The 6,000-nt window shown below is 41.7% G+C and overlaps 1 pseudogene; it reads right to left on the reverse strand.

Annotated features, from left to right (window-relative positions):
- LOC125516665 overlaps window positions 1-1,501 on the reverse strand; it is a 45,004-nt pseudogene extending 43,503 nt beyond the window's left edge.
- Window positions 1,502-6,000: the final 4,499 nt, after the last annotated feature.

Raw genomic sequence — 6,000 nt, forward strand, 5'->3', positions numbered from 1 at the left:
TTCAAGGAAACGCTACTTCGGCGAGCTCTGTCGAGCCTTGCCACCACCACCCGCTCGGACCACGAGGCTGTCGATCATTGTTGTCGTCATCGCCAGCGACCCGAAGCCCCACCCTTGGGCCCGCGCCGAAGCGTTGACCGGTCAACTCGCACCAACCATTGCCTAGCTGGGTGCCTACTGCATCAGTCCGGGGTACGCGTTCTTGGGGAGAGAGAGAGGGACGGATAGAAGATGGACATGAGATAGAAGCTGAACAGGACAGGTGGACCTGTGTAGTCAGTGAGAGTAGTGTGTGATCCCGACCGGGATCGTTCTTTCCTACCATGCCAAACTGGTTTGAACGGGTTCAGGGTTGAGATTAATCGGGATTGACAAGTACAGGGTACCGATTTCAGGGATTGAGAAGTTAGGGTTCAGTTTTGACTGCATGTATAAAATCAAGGTTTAAAATAGACTTCACTCTCCTAGGTTTCCTGTTGAGGATCTGCTTTTTAAGCACATCACAAAGAGCCTGATGCCCTTTGAGGCTTTTGTACATGCCTGTCATATACAATTCCTTCAGCCCTGCATCATCAGTGATACTAGCAATGTCCTCAGATGAGGAATTAGTGATAGTAGAGATAGTTAAAGGATTTGCAGCAATGGAAGCATTTGAGCATTCAGGTGAAGAATTAGCAGATTCACGTTCAATGCACTTCAAACATGGAGGAATAAATTCTTCCTGAGTAGCGCCGATTTGTTGAGCAAGTAATGAATCACGCTCCTTCTGAAGATCTTCATAACTCACTCTTAACTGCTCAAGATCTTGCTTTCTTTGAAGAAATTCATAAGAAAGCTTCTCATGATCAGATAAGAGAGTGTTATGATGACTCTGAAGGTTATCAAACTTGTACTGGAGTCCCTGAAGAATTTTAGCCAAAGCTTTAGAATGATCCATTTCTTCACCCAACATATCGTCGCTCTCATCTAGCATGTTTTGAACTTTTTCCAAAGCTCTTTGTTGTTTAGTGGCAAGGGAAGCAAGTTTGACATAACTGGGTCCAAATTCATCACTAGATTCATCATCACTGGACTCAGATAAGTAGCATTCAGTTACCTTGGCACATTTTTCCATAAGGCATGGTGCAGAGGATGATGATTCTGGATTGAAAGTCATAGTCTTGCACGATTCCATGAAGTCCTCAAACCAGGGTTCATGGTGAGATCGATGGCCTTCATAGACCTCAGAGAGTCGGTCCCAGATGAGCTTCACATGACAGAGATGCATAACATTCCTGAACTGATTTTGTGACAAGCCGGAGCAGATGATGTCCTTCACCGTGAGGTTGAGTAGCGTGTATTTGCAAATATCATCAGCCTCCGCCATCTTGCATAGGTCAGTAAGACCTATCTCGGTGACGGTCCAGAGTTCGCTGTTCATCACCATGAGGAGCTTCTTCATCATGGCCTTCCACCTGGGATAATCATGACCGTCGAAGATGGGGCATGTCATAGTCTTCATTCCTGCGGTCGACATAACTAAAACTCCAGGCGGTTAAACAAAAATCACACAGAACAGGGGAGTACCTTGCTATGATACCAATTGAAAGTGTGTTAAGTCGACTAGATGGGTGGGGTGAATAGGCGATTTTTATAAATTCTTCACTGAGGAATTTCAGGGTGAGGAAATTCCTAAGCGAAAAACTACTTACAGCAGAATAAGTAGTCAGATGCATACATGACATAACACAAACATGGATATCATGATGAAATGAAAAAAAGACACAGAGTACAGAAAGCGTAAACACAGGATAAAACATGATGAAGACAAACAGACTGAAGAAATTGAACTGAGGAAATTGAGAAAGTCTTCAGTCAGAGTCTTCGAATAGATATGAACAAGCACACAACACAGAAATGAGGAAATGGAAGGGTTGAGGAAATAGAACCAATAGGCTTGGTGAAGACAATGATTTGGTAGACCAGTTCCAACTACTGTGACAGTTGTACGTCTGGTTAGGGCGGCTAGGTATTCAAACCTGAGGACACACAGTCCCGGACACCCAGTCCTAAACACGCAACTCAGGACACTTAGTCCTCACCGTATTCCCCTTGAGCTAAGGTCACACAGACCTCGCCCAATCACTCGTGGTAAGTCTTCATGTGACTTCCAAACCTTCACAAACTCGGTCACTCGGCGATCCGCAATTTCCTCTTGGATGCTCTAGACCATGACGCCTAACCGTCTGGAAGATGCATAGTCTTCAAAGGTAACAAGCGTCGGATCCACGCAGGATCAATCTCTTCAGTGATGCTCAATCACTTTGGGTTTGTAGGTGTTTGGGTTTGGGTTTTCCTCACTTGATAATATTCGCTCAAAGTCCTCGGAGGATGGGATGCTCTCAAATGAAAAGTGTCAGTTTCTCTCGGAGCGGCCAACCAGCTAGTGGTTGTAGGGGGACGGCTATTTATTGCCTAGGGAGCAGCCCGACATGATAAGACATAAATGCCCTTAAATGATATGACCGTTAGGTGGGGAGATATTTTGGGACAGCTGGCACGTAGCACAACAACGGTCGGAAATTTGACTATCAAATTCCTCAGGGCTATCATGTTCCTCACTTGTAGGCAATCTTTACTGGCAAATTCCTAACTCCTCAGTTAGAACAAATTTATCAGAGAACAGAAGAGATTCATCTCTGTCACTGAAGAAATTGACTGAACTGCATGAGATTTCCAATGGCTTCACTCGAAGGGATTGGTAGGTGTAGGATTTTGAGTTGATCATCACCTGGAAACTTTTCCTTAGTATTTCCTCGATCCCCTTTAATAGTTCGGTGTTTCCTATGACTCAAGAAAGAGAAAAAGAAACTACAAAAACAAAAGTCTTCACGCTTCATGTTCCTTGAATGAATACCAAGTCTTCATGGTCACACCAATTTCTTCACTTTCAAAGTCTTTAGAAAGTCTTCAGAAATCTAAAGTCTTCAGTCGAAGAACTTCATTTTTAGGGGTCGACTTTCTCTGTAAATATCAAACTGCTCATAGACTTGTAGACCTGTGTACACTCACAAACCCATTAGTCCCTTAACCTATAAGTCTTCAATACACCAAAATCACTAAGGGGCACTAGATGCACTTACACGGGCCCTCTTGATGGAGGTAATACCCTACGTCCGGTTTGATTGACTTTGATGAGTATAGGGGTTACAACAGTTGATCTACCACAAGATCATGATGGCTAAACCCTAGATGTCTAGCCTATATGATTATGATCACCTCTATGGACTAAACCCTCTAGTTTATATAGACACCGGAGGGGGCTAGGGTTGTACATAGTCGGTTTACAGAGAAAGGAATATTCATATCCGTGATACGTCTCCAACGTATCTATAATTTTTAATTGGTCCATGCTATATTATCTACTGTTTTGAATGTTTATGGGCTTTATTATACACTTTTATATCATTTTTGGGACTAACCTATTAACCGGAGGCCCAACCCAGATTTGCTGTTTTACGCCTATTTTAGTGTTTCGAAGAAAAGGAATATCAGGCGGAGTCGAAACGGAACGAAATCAACTGGAGAAGTTATTTTTGGAAGGAAACACACCTGATGGACTTGGACCCCACGTCAGAAGATACGGGAGCTGCCCACGAGGGTGGGGGGCACGCCCCTGCCTCGTGGGGCCCCCGTGGCTCCCCTGACGTGCTTCTTCTGCCTATATAACTCCATATACCCTAAAACTTCTAGAACGGAGATTAGATCGGGAGTTCCGCCACCAGAAGCCTCCATAGCCATCAAAAACCAATCTAGACCCGTTCCGGCACCCTGCCGGAGGGGCAATCCTTCTCTGGTGGCCATCTTCATCATCCCGGCGCTCTCCATGATGAGGAGGGAGTAGTTCTCCCTCGGGGCTGAGGGTATGTACCAGTAGCTATGTGTTTGATCTCTCTCTCTCTCTCTCGTGTCCTTGAGACGATACGATCTTGATGTATCGCAAGCTTTGCTATTATAGTTGGATCCTATGTTTCTCCTCCCACTCTTCTCTCTTGTAATGAATTGAGTTTCCCCTTTGAAGTAATCTTATCGGATTGAGTCTTTAAAGATTTAAGAACACTTGATGTATGTCTTGGTGATCAACTTGCGGGTTTCTTGACATTGGGAACCTATGCATAGGGGTTGGCACACGTTTTCGTCGTGATTCTCCGGTAGGAACTTTCGGGCACTCTTTGAGGTCTTTTGTGTTGGTTGAATAGATGAATCTGAGATTGTGTGATGTATATCGTATAATCATACCCATGGATACTTGAGGTGACATTGGAGTATCTAGGTGACATTAGGGTTTTGGTTGATTTGTGTCTTAACGTGTTATTCTAGTATGAAGTCTAGGGCTGTTTGTGACACTTATAGGAATAGCCCAACGGGTTGATTGGAAAGAATAACTTTGAGGTGGTTTCGTACCCTACCATAATCTCTTCATTCGTTCTCTGCTATTGGTGACTTTGGAGTGACTCTTTGTTGCATGTTGAGGGATAGTTTTATGATCCAATTATGTTAGTATTGTTGAGGGAACTTACACTAGCGAAAGTATGAACCCTAGGCCTTATTTCCACGCATTGCAATACCGTTTACACTCATTTTTATCATTTGTTACCTCGCTTTTTTATTATTTCAGATTACAAATACACATATCTATTATCCATATACCACTTGTATCACCATCTCTTCGCCGAACTAGTGCACCTATAAAATTTACCATTGTATTGGGGTGTTGGGGACACAAGAGACTCTTTGTTATTTGGTTGCAGGGTTGCTTGAGAGAGACCATATTCATCCTACGCCTTCTATGTGTTGATAAACCTTAGGTCATCCACTTGAGGGAAATTTGCAACTGTCCTACAAAGCTCTGAACTTGGAGGCCCAACAACGTCTACAAGAAGAAGGTTGTGTAGTAGACATCAAGCTCTTTTCTGGCGCCGTTGCCGGGGAGGTGAGTGCTTGAAGGTATATCTTTAGATCTTGCAATCGAGTCTTTTAGTTTCTTGTTTTATCACTAGTTTAGTTTATAAAAGAAAATTACAAAAAACTGGAATTAAGTTTGTCTCATACGCTTCACCTTTTTAATATCTTTCGTGAGTATGATGGAAAGGATAATTGTGCTCAAGTGGTAGAAGAAGAAATATATAAAATGTTTGGCACTAAATATTTGAATGATGAGCATGATTGCAATGTTGTTAGTATGAGTTCTTTGAATATCTATGATGCTAATGATATGCAAAGCCACAAGATTGGGGAAGCTATGTTTGATGAAGATGATATTTTTTGTCCCCCAAGTTTTGATGAGCAAATTTATTATGATGAAAGCATGCCTCCTATCTATGATGATTATTGTGATGACACGTATGATTTAAATAATAATAATAACAATGAAACTTGTCATCTTGATTTCAATTTTCAATCACATGATAATTATTTTGTTGAGTTTGCTCCCACTATTATTCATGAGAAGAATCTTGCTTATGTGGAGAGTAGTAAAATTTCTATGCTTGTAGATCATGAAAAGAATGATTTAGGTGCTGGTTATATTGTTGAATTCATTCATGATGCTACTGAAAATTATTATGAGGGAGGAACATATGCTTTTAGGAATTGCAATAATATCAAGTTTCCTCTCTATGTGCTTAACGTTCTGAAGTTATGCTTGTTTTACCTTCCTATGCAAGTTGATTATTTCTCCCATAAGTTGTTTGTTCAAAAAATCCCTATGCATAGGAAGTATGTTAGACTTAAATGTGTTAATCATATTCTTCATGATGCTCTCTTTATGTTACAATTCTTATCTTTTATATGAGCATCATTGAAATCATCATGCCTAGCTAGGGGCGTTAAACGATAACGCTTGTTGGGAGGCAACCCAACTTTATTTTTGTTCCTTGCTTTTTGTTCCTGTTTAGTAATAAATAATTCATCTAGCCTTTGTTTAGATGTGGATTTATGTTTTAATTAGTGATTGTGCCA

This window comes from Triticum urartu, chromosome 6 (assembly GCF_003073215.2).
Source record: "Triticum urartu cultivar G1812 chromosome 6, Tu2.1, whole genome shotgun sequence".
Classification (NCBI taxonomy): Eukaryota; Viridiplantae; Streptophyta; class Magnoliopsida; order Poales; family Poaceae; genus Triticum; species Triticum urartu.